The sequence below is a fragment of the Muntiacus reevesi genome, unplaced genomic scaffold (genome assembly GCF_963930625.1).
Source record: "Muntiacus reevesi unplaced genomic scaffold, mMunRee1.1 SCAFFOLD_47, whole genome shotgun sequence".
Taxonomy (NCBI): domain Eukaryota; kingdom Metazoa; phylum Chordata; class Mammalia; order Artiodactyla; family Cervidae; genus Muntiacus; species Muntiacus reevesi.
In genome coordinates, this window is record NW_027077923.1 from 1 (window position 1) to 19212 (window position 19212).

Consider the following 19212-nt stretch of genomic DNA (forward strand, 5'->3'; position numbering starts at 1 on the left):
CATTCTATTGTCTACCTCACTTATCCTGTCTCCGTTATTCTACTCTTGGTTCCATCCAAAGTGTTTTTGATCTCATTCATTTGCATTATTCATTTTTAATTGACAATCTTCTATTTCTTCTAGGTCTTTGTTAAGCATTTCTTGCATCTTTTCAATCTTTGTCTCCAGGCTATTTATCTGTAACTCCATTTTGTTTTCAAGATTTGGATCATTTTTATTATCATTATTCTAAATTCTTTTTCAGATAGATTCCCTATCTCCTCCTCTTTTGTTTGACTTGGTGGGCACTTGTCATATTCCTTTACCTGTTGGGTATTGCACTGTTCTTGCGCTAGTGCACATGGCAAGTATTAGGTTCGGTTTCTAAGTGAGAAACTAATGGCTACATTCACAGCTGGCCACTGAGGTACTTAATGGGAGAGGCGAACCCAGCTCTGCCAAGCAGTAGCCAACATGAAATCAGCTATTGTCATTGTAGCCAAGTTCCTTGAATTTGTAGTGTTATTTGCTGTGTTCTTCAAGAAGATGGCTTCGCCCTGCCAGTAAGACATATTTCCATAACACATAGCCATGCACTCAATCGATGTGCATCCTCCAGTAAAGCCCAGCCCCGATGCCTTAGAGGAGCCTCTCTGCACATTGTCATAAGCCAGTCTAATTTTGTGTGAGACCGTGAAAACTCAGTGTCTTTATTATGCTTGTGCTTCTGACGGGAGGTCTGAGAAGGCACTTCTGAAGGTTTATTCCTACCAATCGTTGTCATATTTATCGAGTCTTTATTTTATATTTTTTTCTTATTTTTACTTCTACCAGTTTCTTGCTACCAACCCGTCTCCCTCCACCCTCGTGCACACACAATCAGTCATGGAATCCCGGGGACTTCAGCCCGCCAGACTCCTCTGTCCATGGATTTTTCCAGGCAAGCATACTGGAGTGGGTTGCCATTTCCTTCTCCATGTATGGAGTCTTTAAATATTCCGTCACTGAGGTGTTGCTTCTCAACCTGTACATGCCCTTTCTCCCTAAGTGCAGTAGAAGTCATCCCCACTTCCCAACATGTCTGTCTTCCGACCTCTGGAGAATGTATTGCTTGAGCTCACCACAGCGTCAGGATATTCTAGAAAGCCTTCTGATTGCAGTCTCTTCAGGAGGTTACAAGTGCTTCAAACCTCAGGGATTTTACAAAGCACTTTTTACAACCTCAGCTGAAAGGGAAGTCAACACTCAGTGAAAGTCACAGGCTTCCATGGCCTGGACTTGATTATGGGTTGTGCTTTCATAATCATCGTGTTTCATATACCAACTACGATGTCACTTAGAATTTTTTTTTTCTCATCGTTCTATCCTTCATGTTTATTTAGATATATTATGGGTTTTCCTATATACCTTCCGTTAGGGATGAGGGTCTTAAGTCAGTAGAACTTACTGCAACTGACTTCCAGTTAGTTTGTTAGGACAGGAAAAAGAATGACCAGCTGCTGGATTCTTAAGATTATGTACGAAGACATTATTCGTTTTCCTGTGTGCAGTCATCCGATTCTAACTTTGTGAAGAAGGCATTCAGAAAAATCACAAAACCGCCTATCTACTAGGCGGTCTCCCATGCAAGTACTGACCAGGCCCAGCCCTACTCAATTTCCCAGATCAGAGGAGATAGGACACGTTCAGAGTGCTATGGCCTTAGACCGAGGCGACTGTCAGGCGCCCCAAGAGCTCCGCGTTGCGCCTCCCTTGCGTTCTGACCTGTCCTTCGGGCCTGGGGCCACAGCTCTCGAGCTGGCGCGCGCTGCACTTGAGCCGCAAGACCCCCGACTGGACTCCGACCAACCAGGGCCGGCAGCTCGGGGGCCAGCGGAGGGCGCCAAGGCCCCGCACACCGCCAGCCCTGGCCAGCACCCGTCTGGCCCGGCCGGGGCCTGGCGTGCCTGCGGGACCTGGGGTGGGGGGAGGGGGAGTGGGTAGAACAGCGAGGACGTCTCCGTGCCCCCTCACCCCCTGACCCCACCATCCCGTTCGCTGCTCAGGGTGACGGGGCTCCGGACGGGCGGGGCTTCGGCCAGGTCCTCGGTCCCCGGAGCCTCCTGCGGGATTAGAGGCAGTCCAGCTGGGGACCCAGGCGCACATCCTGCCCGCTGGGCAAACCCCCTGGAGAACATCAGCCCCGTCTTTTCGCCCTACCGAGACCCGCCCTGCCCCCACTCTGCCGGCCCAGCACAAGTCTTTCCTGAGAGAGCAGAGGAGCGAAAGCCAGGCACAGGGACAGGCACTCGCACGCACCCACGCCAGGTGAGACAGAGGCAGAAAGAGACGAGGGTTCAGAGAGAGACTCGAAGACAGCTTGTGTGCAGGGGGGGACTCGGGCAGCATGCCGGGCAGCTGCAGAGGCCACCCGGCCCTGAGAAGAGAATGCGATGGGGGCAGGGGGAAGCCGCTGAGTAGGGGCGGGCCTGGAGAGGCCCAGGGTGCGAGGGCACCTGAGATCTCCTTGATCCGCGCCATGCCCCCGTCCTCCCAACCCCCTGCAAGCACACCATGCCGGGGCGCTCTGACACTAGCTTCTCCGGAGTGTGGTCACCTAAATTTCTATCCTTGTGCTCAACTCAGTGATGACAGTGTATTGAACAGCTAGGTCATTTCCAAATAAATTAAGCTTAGTGTTTCACAGGACACCCGGACATGAATGCAGAGACCAGCACGGATGCATGGACACCAACCTTGGTAACTGAACAACCAATGGGAAATTACTGTCTCACTCAGGAGAGAGAAAGAAACCCGAACAGATGGAATGAAATGAACAGAAACACAAACTTTGCAACTCACACCCTAATTCAATTACAAAAAAAAAAAAAAAAAAAAAAAAAAAAAACCAACAATACTATAACCAGTTTAGAAAAACAATAGACCTCTCCATGACCTTTGGTCCGGTGAGGAGTTCTAGCACACGACAAAAAAAGCCACCTTTTCCAAATCCTGAATATGTTAGTTCACACATTGACTTTTACATTGAAATGTGTAACAAATCAACTTAAAATCATTGACTCACTACATAAGCATGGAAGTATTTTAAACATAAAATATGTTCTATAGTATTCAGGAAGCATTTGGCACATGTCTCACTGTATGAGACCCAAAAATGGAACTTAGTTGAAGAGTCAGGATAGTCTAAAAATGAATCACTAACTAAAAGGAATACACAGGATTATTGTCGATAAAAAAGGTTAAAGAAGAGAAACTAGAAATCAGTCAATAAATGTTTTAGGGGTTAGCTTAGAGTGACTAGCCTCTGCGTGACTTTTTAAATTTTTCATGTTTGCATCTTCCAAATTTTCCATCGTGAGAATAACACTTTCATATCATTTTCGAAATCAGTCTCACACTAAAGACAGTAAGACTGGAATAAGAAATAAGAATAGCTTGGGGGAAAAAAAAAATGCTTGAACTAAAGGTGGTAGTGATGAAATTATTTGCAGGGCAGCCAAGGAGTCACAGATGTAGAGAACAGACTTACGGACATGGGCAAGGGGGAGGAAGGAGAGGTTGAGATGAATGCAGAGTAACATGAAAATATACTACCATACGTAAAAACAGAGGCCAATGAAATTTGCTGTATGACTCAGGGGACTCAAACAGGGGCTCTGCAACAAGCTAGGGGTGGAATGGGGAGGGAAATGGGAGAGAGGTTCAGGAGGGAGGAGACATACGTATACCTGTGGCTCATTCATGCTGATGTTTGGCAACAAAATTCTGTAAAGCAACTACCCTTCATTTGAAAGAAAAAGTCATGTTTGGACTTACCAAACATATCTTGTGTACTTCTAGCATGGCCTTCTGTTTCGTGCTGCCTCCCTTAACTCATTCTTCCATATCATTAAACAGACTAGTCAAGTTTTTGCCAAAAATATCTTGAGCTCCTGCATTATGCTGATCCACTGCCTTCTCACGATCCAGTTTAGAATGGAGACCAAAGAAACCTTTTGTCGTGTCTTCAAGTATTTGAGGCCACACTATGTGACTTTTAAAAATAAATGTGGATAAGACGGATATGACCAAAGCAATCTAATGACAATATCTGTGCTTCATTAAAGACTTCTGCAGAGAACTAGTAAATTTTATATATAGTATCAGAAGAATTTTTTAAATGCATGCCAACGATTATTTCTCCTCCACTAGCCATCTGGACAAGGAAAACTGAGTTTACCAATCAATGTCCGTAGTTATGCTCCCTCACCGAATTTTACCCAATATGTGTTACTCAGGCAGGAGACCCTGGTTCAGTTCCTGGGTCAGGAAGATCCGCTGGAGAAGGGATAGGCTACCCACTCCAGTAGTAGTGGGCTTTCCTTGTGGCTCAGTTGGTAAAGAATCATTCCTCTTTCACAAGAGTAGCTCAACTCCTCTCAAAGCAAATACAGGATGGTAATAACTATGCAGGACAAAGCTGATTCTGTATATTTATAGTACTCACTCATGAGCTTGACAGAGGTACTAGATCTGTTACCACATTTCTTTTTCTAAGTAATATCCGCATGTGCAGGTGAAAGTGGCTCAGTTCGTGCCTGACTCTTTGCGGCCCCAAGGACTATAGAGTCCGTGGAATTCTCTAGGCCAGAATACTGGAGTGGGTAGCCTATCCCTTCTCCAGGGGATCTTCCCGACCCAGGACTGAAAGCGGGGTCTCCTGCGTTGCAGGCAGATTCTTTACCAACTGAGCTAGTAGGGCTTCCCTGCTGGCTCAGTTGCTAAAGAATATCTGCATAACTGTCTATAGATTTGGCATTAGCAATCTGTCTGTGAGCAGGGCCGGTCATAAGCAGCTTCTGTGAGAAAACAGAAGCATGTCTGTCTGACTTGCTTCTCCGCGGAGCTTTCACTGTTCTTGTGCTAGTGCACATGGCAAGTATTAGGTTCGGTTTCTAAGTGAGAAACTAATGGCTACATTCACAGCTGGCCACTGACGTACTAAATGGGAGAGGCGAACCCAGCTCTGCCAAGCAGTAGCCAACATGAAATCAGCTATTGTCATTGAAGCCACGTTCCTTGAATTTGTAGTGTTATTTGCTGTGTTCTTCAAGAAGATGCCTTCGCCCTGCCAGTAAGACATATTTCCATAACACATAGCCATGCACTCAATCGATGTGCATCCTCCAGTAAAGCCCAGCCCCGATGTCTTAGAGGAGCCTCTCTGCCCATTGTCATAAGCCAGTCTAATTTTGTGTGAGACCATGGAAACTCAGTGTCTTTATTATGCTTGTGCTTCTGACGGGAGGTCTGAGAAGGCACTTCTGAAGGTTTATTCCTACCAGTCGTTGTCATATTTATCGAGTCTTTATTTTATATTTTTTCTTATTTTTTACTTCTACCAGTTTCTTGCTACCAACCCGTCTCCCTCCACCCTCGTGCACACACGATCAGTCATGGAATCCCGTGGACTTCAGCCCGCCAGACTCCTCTGTCCATGGATTTTTCCAGGCAAGAATACTGGAGTGGGTTGCCATTTCCTTCTCCATGTATGGAGTCTTAAAGATTCCGTCACTGAGGTGTTGTTTGTCCACTTGTACATGCCTTTTCTCCCTAAGTGCAGTAGAAGTCATCCCCACTTCCCAACATGTCTGTCTTCCGACCTCTGCAGAATGTATTGCTTGAGCTCACCACAGCGTCAGAATATTCTAGAAAGCCTTCTGATTGCAGTCTCTTCAGGAGGTTACAAGTGCTTCAAACCTCAGGTATTTTACAAAGCACTTTTTACAACCTCAGCTGAAAGGGAAGTCAACACTCAGTGAAAGTCACAGGTTTTCATGGCCTGGACTTGATTATGGGTTGTGCTTTCATAATCGTCGTGTTTCATATACCAACTAAGATGTCACTGAGCATTTTTTTTTTTCTCATCGTTCTATCTTTCATGTTTATTTAGATATATTATCGGTTTTACTATATATCCTCCATTAGGGATCAGGGTCTTAAGTCAGTAGAACTTACTGCAACTGACTTCCAGTTAGCTGTGTTAGGACAGGAAAAAGAATGACCAGCTGCTGGATTCTTAAGATTATGTGTGAAAACATTATTCGTTTTCCTGTGTGCAGGTATCCAATTCTAACTTTCTGAAGTAGGCATTCAGAAAAATCACAAAACCGCCTAACTACAAGGCGGTCTCCCATGCTAGTACTGACCAGGCCCGGCCCTACTCAATTTCCCAGATCAGAGGAAATAGGGCACGTTCAGGGTGCTATGGCCTTAGACCGAGGCGGCTGTCAGGCGCCCCAAGAGCTCCGCGTTGCGCTTCCCTTGCGTTCTGACCTGCCCTTCGGGCCTGGGGCCACAGCTCTCGAGCTGGCGCGCGCTGCACTTGAGCCGCAAGACCCGCGATTGGACTCCGACCAACCAGGGCCGGCAGCTCGGGGCCAGCGGAGGGCGCCACGGCCCCGCACACCTCCAGCCCAGGCCAGCACCCGTCTGGCCCTGCCGGGGCCTGGCGTGCCTGCGTGACCTGGGGTGGGGGGAAGGGGGGTGGGTAGAGCAGCGAGGACGTCTCGGTGCCCCCTCACCCCCTGCCCCCCACCATCCCGTTCGCTGCTCAGGGTGACGTGGCTCCGGACCAGCGAGGCTTCGGCCCGGGGCCGCGGTCCCCGGAGCCTCCTGCGGGCTTAGAGGCAACCCAGCTAGGGCCCCAGGCGCACATCCTGCCCGCTGCGCAAACCCCCTGGAGCACATCAGCCCCGCCTTTTCTCCCTACCAAGACCCGCCCTGCCCCCACGCTGCCGGCCCAGCACAAGTCTTTCCTGAGCGAGCAGGCAAGCGAAAGCGAGGCACACGGACAGGCACTCGCACGCACCCACGCCAGGTGAGACAGAGGCAGAAAGAGACGAGGGTTCAGAGAGAGACTCGAAGACAGCTTGTGGGCAGTGGGGGACTCGGACAGCATGTCGGGGAGCTGCAGAGGCCACCTGGCCCTGAGCAGCGAATGCGATGGGGGCAGGGGGAAGCCGCTGAGTAGGGGCGGGCCTGGAGAGGCCCAGGGTGCGAGGGCACCTGAGATCTCCTCGCTCCGCTCCCCGCCCCCGTCCTCCCAACCCCATGCACTCACGACACGCAGGGGCGCTCTGACACTAGCTTCTCCGGAGTTTGGTCACCTGAATTTCTATCCTTGTGCTCAACTGAGTGATGACAGTGTATTGAACAGCTAGGTCATTTCCAAATAAATTAAGCTAAGTGTTTCACAGGACACCCGGGCATGAATGCAGAGACCAGCACGGATGCATGGACACCAACCTTGGTAACTGGACAACCAATGGGAAATTGCTGTCTGACTCAGGAGAGAGAAAGAAACCCGAACAGATGGAATGAAACGAACAGAAACACAAACTTTGCAACTCACACCCTAATTCAATTACAAAAAAAAAAAAAAAAAAAAAAAACCAACAACACTATAACAATTTTACAAAAACAATAGACCTCTCCATGACCTTTGGTCGGGTGAGGAGTTCTAGCACACGACAAAAAAAGCCACCTTTTCCAAATCGTGAATATGTCAGTTCACACATTGACTTTTACATTGAAATGTGTAACAAATAAACTTAAAATCATTGACTCACTTCATAAGCATGGAAGTATTTTAAACATAAAATATGTTCTATAGTATTCAGGAAGCATTTGGCACATGTCTCACTGTATGAGACCCAAAACTGGAACTTAGTTGAAGAGTCAGGATAGGCTAAAAATGAATCACTAACTAAAAGGAATACACAGGACTATTGTAGATAAAAAAGGTTAAAGAAGAGAAACTAGAAATCAGTCAATAAATGTTTTAGGGGTTAGCTTAGAGTGACTAGCCTCTGCGTGACTTTTAAATTTTTCATGTTTGCATCTTCCAAATTTTCCATGGTGATTATAACACTTTCATATCAGTTTCAAAATCAGTCTCACACTAAAGACAGTAAGACTGGAATAAGAAAGAAGAAATGCTTGGGGAAAAAAAAAATGCTTGAACTAAAGGTGGTACTGATGAAATTATTTGCAGGGCAGCCAAGGAGTCACAGATGTAGAGAACAGACTTATGGACATGGGCAGGGGGGAGGAAGGAGAGGGTGAGATGAATGCAGAGTAACATGAAAATATATTACCATACGTAAAAACAGATGCCAATGAAATTTGCTGTATGACTCAGGGGACTCAAACAGGGGCTCTGCAACAAGCTAGGGGTGGAATGGGGAGGGAAATGGGAGAGAGGTTCAGGAGGGAGGAAATATATGTATACCTGTGGCTCATTCATGCTGATGTTTGGCAACAAAATTCTGTAAAGCAACTACCCTTCAATTGAAAGAAAAAGTCATGTTTGGACTTACCAAACAAGGTCTTGTGTACTTCTAGCATGGCCTTCTGTTTCGTGCTGCCACCCTTAACTCATTCTTCCATATCATTAAACAGACTAGTCAAGTTTTTGCCAAAAATATCTTGAGCTCCTGCATTATGCTGATGCACTGCCTTTTCACGATCCAGTTTAGAATGGAGACCAAAGAAATCTTTTGTCGTGTCTTCAAGTATTTGAGACCACACTATGTGACTGATAAAAATAAATGTGGATAAGACGGATCTGACCAAAGCAATCTAATGACAATATCTGTGCTTCATTAAAGACTTCTGCAGAGAACTAGTAAATTTTATATATAGTATCAGAAGAATTTTTTAAATGCATGCCAACGTTTATTTCTCCTCGGCTAGCCATCTGGACAAGGAAAACTGAGTTTACCAATCAATGTCCATAGTTATGCTCCCTCACCGATTTTTACCCAATATGTGTTACTCAGGCAGGAGACCCTGGTTCAGTTCCTGGGTAAGGAAGAACCGCTGGAGAAGGGATAGGCTACCCACTCCAGTATTAGTGGGCTTTCCTTGTGGCTCAGTTGGTAAAGAATCATTCCTCTTTCACAAGAGTAGCTCAACTCCTCTCAAAGCAAATACAGGATGGTAATAACTATGCAGGACAAAGCTGATTCTGTATATTTATAGTACTCACTCATGAGCTTGACAGAGGTGCTAGATCTGTTACCACATTTCTTTTTCTAAGTAATATCCGCATGTGCAGGGGAAAGTGGCTCAGTTCGTGCCTGACTCTTTGCGGTCCCTTGGACTATAGAGTCCGTGGAATTCTCTAGGCCAGAATACAGGGGTGGGTATCCTATCCCTTCTCCAGGGTATCTTCCCAACCCAGGACTGAAAGCGGTGTCTCCTGCGTTGCAGGCAGATTCTTTACCAACTGAGCTAGTAGTGCTTCCCTGGTCGCTCAGATGCTAAAGAATATCTGCATAACTGTCTATAGATTTGGCATTAGCAATCTGTCTGTGAGCAGGGCCGGTCATAAGCAGCTTCTGTGAGAAAACAGAAGCATGTCTGTCTGACTTGCTTCTCCGCGGAGCTTTCACTGTTCTTGCGCTAGTGCACATGCCAAGTATTAGGTTCGGTTTCTAAGTGAGAAACTAATGGCTACATTCACAGCTGGCCACTGAGGAACATAATGGGAGAGGCGAACCCAGCTCTGCCAATCAGTAGCCAACATGAAATCAGCTATTTTCATTGTAGCCAAGTTGCTTGAATTTGTAGTGTTATTTGCTGTGTTCTTCAAGAAGATGCCTTCGCCCTTCCATTAAGACATATTTCCATAACACATAGCCATGCACTCTATCGATGCGCATCCTCCAGTAAAGCCCAGCCCCGATGTCTTAGAGGCGCCTCTCTGCCCATTGTCATAAGCCAGTCTAATTTTGTGTGAGACAGTGAAAACTCAGTGTCTTTATTATGCTTGTGCTTCTGACGGGAGGTCTGAGAAGGCACTTCTGAAAGTTTATTCCTACCAGTCGTTGTCATATTTATCGAGTCTTTATTTTATATTTTTTCTTATTTTTTACTTCTACCAGTTCCTTGCTACCAACCCGTCTCCCTCCACCCTCGTGCACACACGATCAGTCATGGAATCCCGTGGACTTCAGCCCGCCAGACTCCTCTGTCCATGGAATTTTCCAGCCAAGAATATTGAAGTGGGCTGCCATTTCCTTCTCCATGTATGGAGTCTTTAAAGATTCCGTCACTGAGGTGTTTCTTCTCCACTTGTTCATGCCCTTTCTCCCTAAGTGCAGTAGAAGTCATCCCCACATCCCAACATGTCTGTCTTCCGACCTCTGCAGAATGTATTGCTTGAGCTCACCACAGCCTCAGGATATTCTAGAAAGTCTTCTGATTGCAGTCTCTTCAGGAGGTTACAAGTGCTTCAAACCTCAGGATTTTACAAAGCACTTTTTACAACCTCAGCTGAAAGGGAAGTCAACACTCAGTGAAAGTCACAGGCTTCCATGGCCTGGACTTGAATATGGGTTGTGCTTTCATAATCATCGTGTTTCATATACCAACTAAGATGTCACTGAGAATTTTTTTTTTTTCTCATCATTCTATCTTTCATGTTTATTTAGATATACTCTGGGTTTTCCTATATACCTTCCGTTAGGGATGAGGGTCTTAAGTCAGTAGAAGTTACTGCAACTGACTTCCAGTTAGCTGTGTTAGGACAGGAAAAAGAATGACTAGCGGCTGGATTCTTAAGATTATGACCGAAAACATTATTCGTTTTCCTGTGTGCAGTCATCCAATTCTAACTTTCTAAAGTAGGCATTCAGAAAAATCACAAAACCGCCTAACTACTAGGCGGTCTCCCATGCAAGTACTGACCAGGCCCGTCCCTACTCAATTTCCCAGATCAGAGGACATAGGCCACTTTCAGGGTACTATAGCCTTAGACCGAGGGGGCTGTTAGACGCCCCAGGAGCCCCGCGTTGCGCCTCCCTTGCGGTCTGACCTGCCGGTCGGGCCTGGGGCTGCAGTTCTCCAGCGGGCTAGCGCTGCACTTGAGCCTCACGACCGGCGACTGGACTCCGGCCGGCCAGAGCCTGCAGCTCGGCGGGCACCGGAGGGCGCCCCCGCTCCGCACACCGCGAGCCCAGGCCAGCACCCGTCTGGCCCGGCCGGCCGGGGACTGGCGTGCCTGCGGAACCTGGTGTAGGGGAGGGGGGTGGGTAGAGCAGCGAGGACATCTCGGTACCCACTCACCCGCTGCCCACCACCATCCCGTTCGCTGCTCAGGGTCAGGTGGCTCCGGAAGAGCGGGGCTTCGGCCCAGGTCCGCGGTCCCCGGAGCTTCCTGGGACTTAGGGGCAGCCCAGCCGGGGCCCCAGGCGCCCGTCCTGCCGGCTGTGCAAACCCCCTGGAGCGCCTCAGCCCCGCCTTTTCGCCCTACTGAGGCCCGCCCTGCCCCCACGCCACGGGCCCAGCACAGGACCTTCCTGGGAGAGCAGACGAGCGACAGCCAGCGACACGGACATGCACTCGCACGCACCCACGCCAGATGAGACAGAGGCAGAAAGAGTCGACGGTTCAGAGAGAGACTGGAAGACAGAGTGTGGGCAGGGGGGGCCTCGGGCAGGATGCCGGGCAGCTGCAGAAACCACCCGACCCTAAGCAGCCAAAGCGATGGGAGTGGGGGGAGGCCACTGAGCAGCGGAGGACCTGGAGAGGCCCAGGGTGTGAGGACACCTGAGACCTCCGCACTCCGTGCAAAGTCCTCTCCCCCAATCCCCTGCATGCATGCCACGCCGGGGCGCTCTGACACTACCTTCTCTGGAGTTTTGTCACTTGAATTTCTCTCCCTCTGCTCAACTGAGTGATGACAGTGTATTGAACAGCTAGGTCATTTCAAAATAAATTAAGCTTAGTGTTTCACAGGACACCCGGACATGTATGGAGAGACCAGCACGGATGCATGGACACCAACCTTGGTAACTGGACAACCAATGGGAAATTACTGTCTGACTCAGGAGAGCGAAAGAAACCCGAACAGATGGAATGAAATGAACAGAAACACAGGCTTTGCAACTCACACCCTAATTCAATTACCAGAAAATAAACAACACTATAACCATTTTAGAAAAACAATAGACCTCTCCATGACCTTTGGTCGGGTGAGGAGTTCAAACACACAACAAAAAAAAGCCAACTTTTCCAAGTCGTGAATATGTTAGTTCACACATTGACTTTTACATTGAAATGTGTAACAAATATACTTAAAATCACTCACTCACTACAAAAGCATGGAAGTATTTTAAACATAAAATATGTTCCATAGTATTCAGGAAGCACTTGGCACATCTGTAAGTGTATCAGACCCAAAACTGGAACATATGGAAGAGTCAGGATAGTTCAAAAATGAATCCCTAACTAAAAGGAACACACAGGATTACTATAGATAAAAAATGTTAAAGAAGAGAAGCTAGAAATCAGTCAATAAATGTCTTAGGGGTTAGCTTAGAGTGACTAGCCGCTGCGTGACTCTTTAAATTTTTCATGTTTGCAGCTTCCAAATTTTCCATGGTGAGAATAATACTTTCGCCTCCAAACCAGAGTGACTTGGGGACACAAAGGTAGAAGTCGATAATTTTCTTTGCCTATGTCTGAATATTTACAGTCAGAGGTAGAAAAGGAGGAGTCTGTCCCTTGTCTAGATGAGGTCAATCACCAGGTGTGGGATGTCTCCAGCCCTGGTTTAGCCATAAATGTTCCACCAGTAAAGATTTCTCTGAGACCAAATGCTCCCTAGCCCTGGAAAAGACAATATCCCTTAAAACCAGAAGCTCTTGAGGGTCTTAGACCACTAGTTAACAAATACCGAGATACTGGAACTCGAATCAGCTGTGAGTCCCCCTGCAACACCCCAATCTTGCCCGTTCAAAAACCAGATGGATCTTACCGATTCGTCCAGGATCTAAGAGCTGTTAATGAATCTGTGGTTCCCATCCACCCCATAGTCCCAAACCCATATACCCTCCTATCCCAAGTCCCAGGAAATGCCAAGTACTTCTCAGTCTTGGACCTTCAAGGTGCTTTCTTTTGCATTCCTCTCCATCCTGAATCCCAAAAACTCTTTGCTTTTGAGTGGCGGGACTTGGAAACAAGAGAGACCATACAACTCTCGACTGGACTCAACTAACCCAAGGGTTTAGGGACAGCCCTCATATCTTCGGGACTTCCTCGGGGAGAGAACTAAGGGAATTAACTTTAACAAACAGTAGTCTAATACAGTATGTGGATGACTTGCTCTTAGCTAGGCCAGATTTTACCAGCTCTCAAATGGACACTATTTAAAACGCTAAATTTCCTTTATGAAAATGGTTATCGAGTATTCCACAAGTAGGCTCAGATTAGCTTAACCCAAGTAAAATACCATGGATTTATAATTACGGAGAGAAAAAGAATGCCTGACCCCGAGGGGAGATCCCTCATCTTAAGTACCCCGTACCCCAAAACAAAACAACAGCTTAGGGGATTTTTAGGAAGGACCGGGTTTTGCAGGATCTGGATTCCTAATTATGGCAATCTGGCCAGACCCCTATATGAAATTTTAAGGGGGAAAGAGGAAGAGCCACTCGACTGGCATGAGACCTGCAAGGTGGCCTTTAATGCCCTAAAAGAGTCCATCACTACAGCCCCAGCTTTAGGCCTCCCCAACCTGGAGAAGCCTTCTAGACTCTATGTTTCTGAATGGACAGGAACTGCTTTTGGGGTGTTAGGGAAGATGATGTGGCCCGTATTACAACCTGTGGCTTATCTCTCAAAATAACTAGATGAGGTGGCCAGAGGGTGGCCCACTTGCCTCCGGGCAGTAGCAGCCACCGCTCTTATGGTTAAGGAGGCATCTAAGCTGACCCTGGGTCAGCCCACCACAGTGTATACGCCTCACCGGGTGCAAGCAGTCTTGGAAACGAATGGGGACAGGTGGATGACAGGGGGAAGGATCACCCAATACCAAGCCCTCCTCCTTGACACTCCAGAAATAAAGTTGAGGGTCTGCCAGACTTTAAATCCAGCAACCTTACTGCCAGATCCCCCTACCTCCCCTCTGGATCACCAATGCATACAAATCACAGACGAGTTATACTCTTCTCGCCGGGACCTATCAGAGACACCTTTATCTGACCCAGAGGAAAACTGGCACAGAGATGGCAGCAGTTTTGTAGAAAAGGGAGAGAGGAAAGCAGGATATGCTGTAGCGAGCCTGGAATAAACTAAGGAAAGTGGGTGTCTTCCCCCAGACACCTCAGCCCAGAAAGCTGAACTTTTTGCCCTGACAAGAGCTTTGGAGTTAGGAGAAGGAAAGAGGATTAATGTGTGTATGGACTCTAAGTATGCTTTCCTCATTCTGCATGCCCGTGCAGCAATGTGGAAAGAAAGAGGGATGCTCAGTGCCCGAAGCTCTGCTATTAAACACAAAGAGCTCATTCTCAGGCTCCTGGAGGCAGTCAAACTTCCTGCAAAATTAGCTGTCATCCACTGCAAGAGTCACCAAAAGGGGCAAGAAAAAGAGGCTCAGGGAAATAGGAAAGCTGATCAAGAGGCAGGACGAGCTGCCGGGGAAGCTACCTCTGCCACTGCTATCTGCCCCCTTTTCCCCAAGGAAACCCTGACTCCAGATTTTACCCCATGGGGCATTCCCGATATGCTGAGCGGGGCTGGGAGATTGGGTCACATGGGTGGTTTCAGCCTGATCAGGCCCTAATAATACTCCCTGATTCTCAGGTTTCAAACATTACTAACTCCTTACATAAGAGCACCCATTTTGGAAAAGATAATCTAGAAATCATGCTTAAGCCTATTCTCTCCCATGCCCAATTAGCTAAGGTTGTTAAACACGTCACACAAAATTGTGACACCTGTCTAAAAAATATCCCAAAAACCAGACCTCCTCTAATGACACCTGTCCAACATCGGGGATCATACCCAGGAGCGGACTGGCAAGTAGAATTTACAGCCATGCCCAAGACCCAAGGGTTTTCTTACTTGCTAGTCTTTATTGACACATTCACAGGATGGATCGAAGCGTTCCCTACTGAGACTGAGAGAGCTACAGAAGTCTGTAAAGCTCTGCTGAAGGAGATAGTGCCTAGGTTTGGGCTGCCTCCGTCACTTCAGAGTGACAACGGGCCCTCACTTACAGCCAAGATACCCCAGAACCTAGCCGCATTCTTAGGCATAAAATACCGGCTCCGCTCATCCTGGAGGCCTCAAGCTTCAGGAAAGGTAGAGAGAGCCAACCAGACTCTTAAAAGGGCTCTGGCTAAGCTATGTCAGAAACACATAATAAGTGGACACATATGCTGCCCTTAGCCCTCATGAGGCTACGGACATCCCCGAAACGGCCACTATTGTTAAGTCCTTATGAAATGATGTATGGACGACCATTCTTAACTTCTGATTTGTTTCTTGACGAGGATGCCAATACACTCTTAAAACATATAATTGACCTGGGAAGGTTTCAGCAAGAACTCCAACGGTATGGAGAACAAACCACAGGAAGACTTGAAAAATCCCCAGGTAAAGCCAGGGGATCAAGTATCAGTAAAGACCTGGCAAGAAAAAGGGAGTCCAAACCAGCTGTCCGAGAAATGGACAGGGCCATATCAGGTTGTTCTAGTGACTTCAACTGCTGTAAAAGTGAAGGGTCTATCTGCCTGGGTCCACAATTCTAGAATAAAACCCTATGGCCTACAGGAGGGGGAGACAGAAACTGAGACTCCAAAGCCAGAGGACCGCTATTCCTGTGAACCTGTTGAAGATCTCAGGCTCTTGTTCAAGCAGAACCCCATCAATCCTGCCTCAGGTAAGTAAAATGCATCATATGATGTTCTTCCTCTTTCTAATGATATCTCCCTGTATGGGTATTGATCTCTCCCTAAACGAGGCATGTTCACTTGCAAACCACACTGCTTCTCAACTCAACCTAACCAGCCCGGGCTGCATCTGCATTAATGACAAAGGTTGGGGGTATGTTCAACCCATCCCAGGGTATCACTATCAAAGGCCGACGCTTCCAGCCGAGCTATGGGCTGTTACTCAGCGCCCCCATGTGGTCGTAATATGGCCTTTTGGGGAAAGGGGGAAAAAAAATTTCATGTCTTGGTACCAGCAACAACTGTCTCTATTTACCCCCTGGATGACATCTGCAATCCCACCTGAGCCCTTATTTTCTTTCATGACTAACATCCCCTAAGTGACCTTCCCTATCTCTCTAAAAAGCCACTCCCAAACAGGGGTGTCAGTGAGAAATCTAGACGACTCACAATATGGGGTGACCGTCACTGTTGAAACTGATGGGAAAAACCGGGACAGGCCCTGCAGCTGGGAGACCAGCCGACGCCACCCCCGGCCAGCACGCGCCTGGCCCGGGCCGGGTCGCTTCCCGGATCCCGAGCGGCCTGGCGAGGCTGCGGGAGCTCTAGCGGGGGTTGGGGAGGGGGTGGCTTGAGCGGGGAGGACGTCTCGGTGCCCCCCCACCCCCCGCCCCCCACCATACCGTTCGCTGCTCAGGGTCACGTGTCTCCGGACGAGCGGGGCGTCGGCCTGGGGCCGCGGTCCCCGGAGCCTCCTGCGGGCTTAGGGGCAGCCCAGCCGGGGCCCCAGGCGCCCATCCTGCCGTCTGTGCAAACCCCCTGGAGTGCCTCAGCCCCGCCCAGTCCCAAAACCGAGGCCCGCCCTGTCCCCACGCCACGGGCCCAGCACAGGACCTTCCTGAGAGAGCAGACGAGCGACAGCCAGGCACATGTACAGGCACTCGCACGCACCCACGCCAGGTGAGACAGAGGCAGAAAGAGTCGAGGGTTCAGAGAGAGACTGGAAGACAGCGTGTGGGCAGGGGGGGCCTCGGGCAAGATGCCGGGCAGCTGCAGAGACCACCCGGAAATGAGCAGCCAAAGCGATGGGGGCAGGGGGAGGCCACTGAACATCGGCGGACCTGGAGAGGCCCAGGGTGGGAGGACACCTGAGACCTCCGCGCTCCGCGCACCTCCCCCTCCCCCCAACCCCCTGCACGCATGCCACGCCGGGGCGCTCTGACACTAGCTTCTCTGGAGTTTTGTCACTTGAATTTCTCTCCCTCTTCTCAACTGAGTGATGACAGTGTATTGAACAGCTAGGTCATTTCCAAATAAATTAAGCTTAGTGTTTCACAGGACACCCGGACATGTATGGAGAGACCAGCACGGATGCATGGACACCAACCTTGGTAACTGGACAACCAATGGGAAATTACTGTCTGACTCAAGAGAGAGAAAGAAACCCGAACAGATGGAATGAAATGAACTGAAACACAGGCTTTGCAACTCACACCCTAATTCAATTACCAGAAAATAAACAACACTATAACCATTTTAGAAAAACAATAGACCTCTCCATGACCTTTGGTCGGGTGAGGAGTTCAAACACACACAAAAAACAAGCCAACTTTTCCAAGTCGTGAATATGTTAGTTCACACATTGATTTTTACATTGAAATGTGTAACAAATAAACTTAAAATCATTGACTCACTACATAAGCATGGAAGTATTTTAAACATAAAATATATTCTATAGTATTCAGGAAGCAATTGGCACAACGGTAAGTGTATCAGACCCAAAACTGGAACGTAGTGGAAGAGTCAGGATAGTCTAAAAATGAATCCCTAACTAAAAGGAACACACAGGATTACTGTAGATAAAAAAGGTTAAAGAAGAGAAGCTAGAAATCAGTCAATAAATGTCTTAGGGGTTAGCTTAGAGTGACTAGCCTCTGCGTGACTCTTTAAATTTTTCATGTTTGCAGCTTCCAAATTTTCCATGGTGAGAATAATACTTTCGCCTCCAAACCAGAGTGACTTGGGGACACAAAGGTAGAAGTCGATAATTTTCTTTGCCTATGTCTGAATATTTACAGTCAGAGGTAGAAAAGGAGGAGTCTGTCCCTTGTCTAGATGATGTCAATCCCCAGGTGTGGGATGTCTCCAGCCCTGGTTTAGACATAAATGTTCCAACAGTAAAGATTTCTCTGAGACCAAATGCTCCCTAGCCCTGGAAAAGACAATATCCCTTAAAACCAGTAGCTCTTGAGGGTCTTAAACCTTTAGTTAACAAATACCGAGATACTGGGACTCGAATCAGCTGTGAGTCCCCCTGCAACACCCCAATCTTGCCCGTTCAAAAACCAGATGGATCTTACCGATTCGTCCAGGATCTAAGAGCTGTTAATGAAGCTGTGGTTCCCATCCACCCCATAGTCCCAAACCCATATACCCTCCTATCCCAAGTCCCAGGAAATGCCAAGTACTTCTCAGTCTTGGACCTTCAAGGTGCTTTCTTTTGCATTCCTCTCCATCCTGAATCCCAAAAACTCTTTGCTTTTGAGTGGCGGGACTTGGAAACAAGAGAGACCATACAACTCTCGACTGGACTCGACTACCCCAAGGGTTTAGGGACAGCCCTCATATCTTCGGGACTTCCTTGGGGAGAGAACTAAGGGAATTAAATTTAACAAACAGTAGTCTAATACAGTATGTGGACGACTTGCTCATAGCTAGGCCAGATTTTACCAGCTCTCAAATGGACACTATTTAAAACGCTAACTTTCCTGTATGAAAAGGGTTATCGAGTATCCCCCAAGTAGGCTCCGATTAGCTTAACCCAAGTAAAATACCTTGGATTTATAATTATGGAGAGAAAAACAATGCCTGACCCCGAGGGGAGATCCCTCATCTTAAATACCCCGTACCCCCAAACAAAACAACAGCTTAGGGGACTTTTAGGAAGGACCGGGTTTTGCAGGATCTGGATTCCTAATTATGGCAATCTGGCCAGACCCCTATATGAAAATTTAAGGGGGAAAGATTAAGAGCCACTCGACTGGCATGAGACCTGCAAGGTGGCCTTTAATGCCCTAAAAGAGTCCATCACTACAGCCCCAGCTTTAGGCCTCCCCAACCTGGAGAAGCCTTTTAGACTCTATGTTTCTGGAAGGACAGGAACTGCTCTTGTGTTAGAGCAGATGATGGGGCCCGTATTACAACCTGTGGCTTATCTCTCAAAATAACTAGATGAGGTGGCCAGAGGGTGGCCCACTTGCCTCCGGGCAGTAGCAGCCACTGCTGTTATGGTTAAGGAGGCATCTAAGCTGACCCTGGGTCAGCCCACCACAGTGTATACGCCTCACCGGGTGCAAGCAGTCTTGGAAACGAAAGGGGACAGGTGGATGACAGGGGGAAGGATCACCCAATACCAAGCCCTCCTCCTTGACACTCCAGAAATAAAGTTGAGGGTCTGCCAGACTTTAAATCCATGAACCTTACTGCCAGATCCCCCTACCTCCCCTCTGGA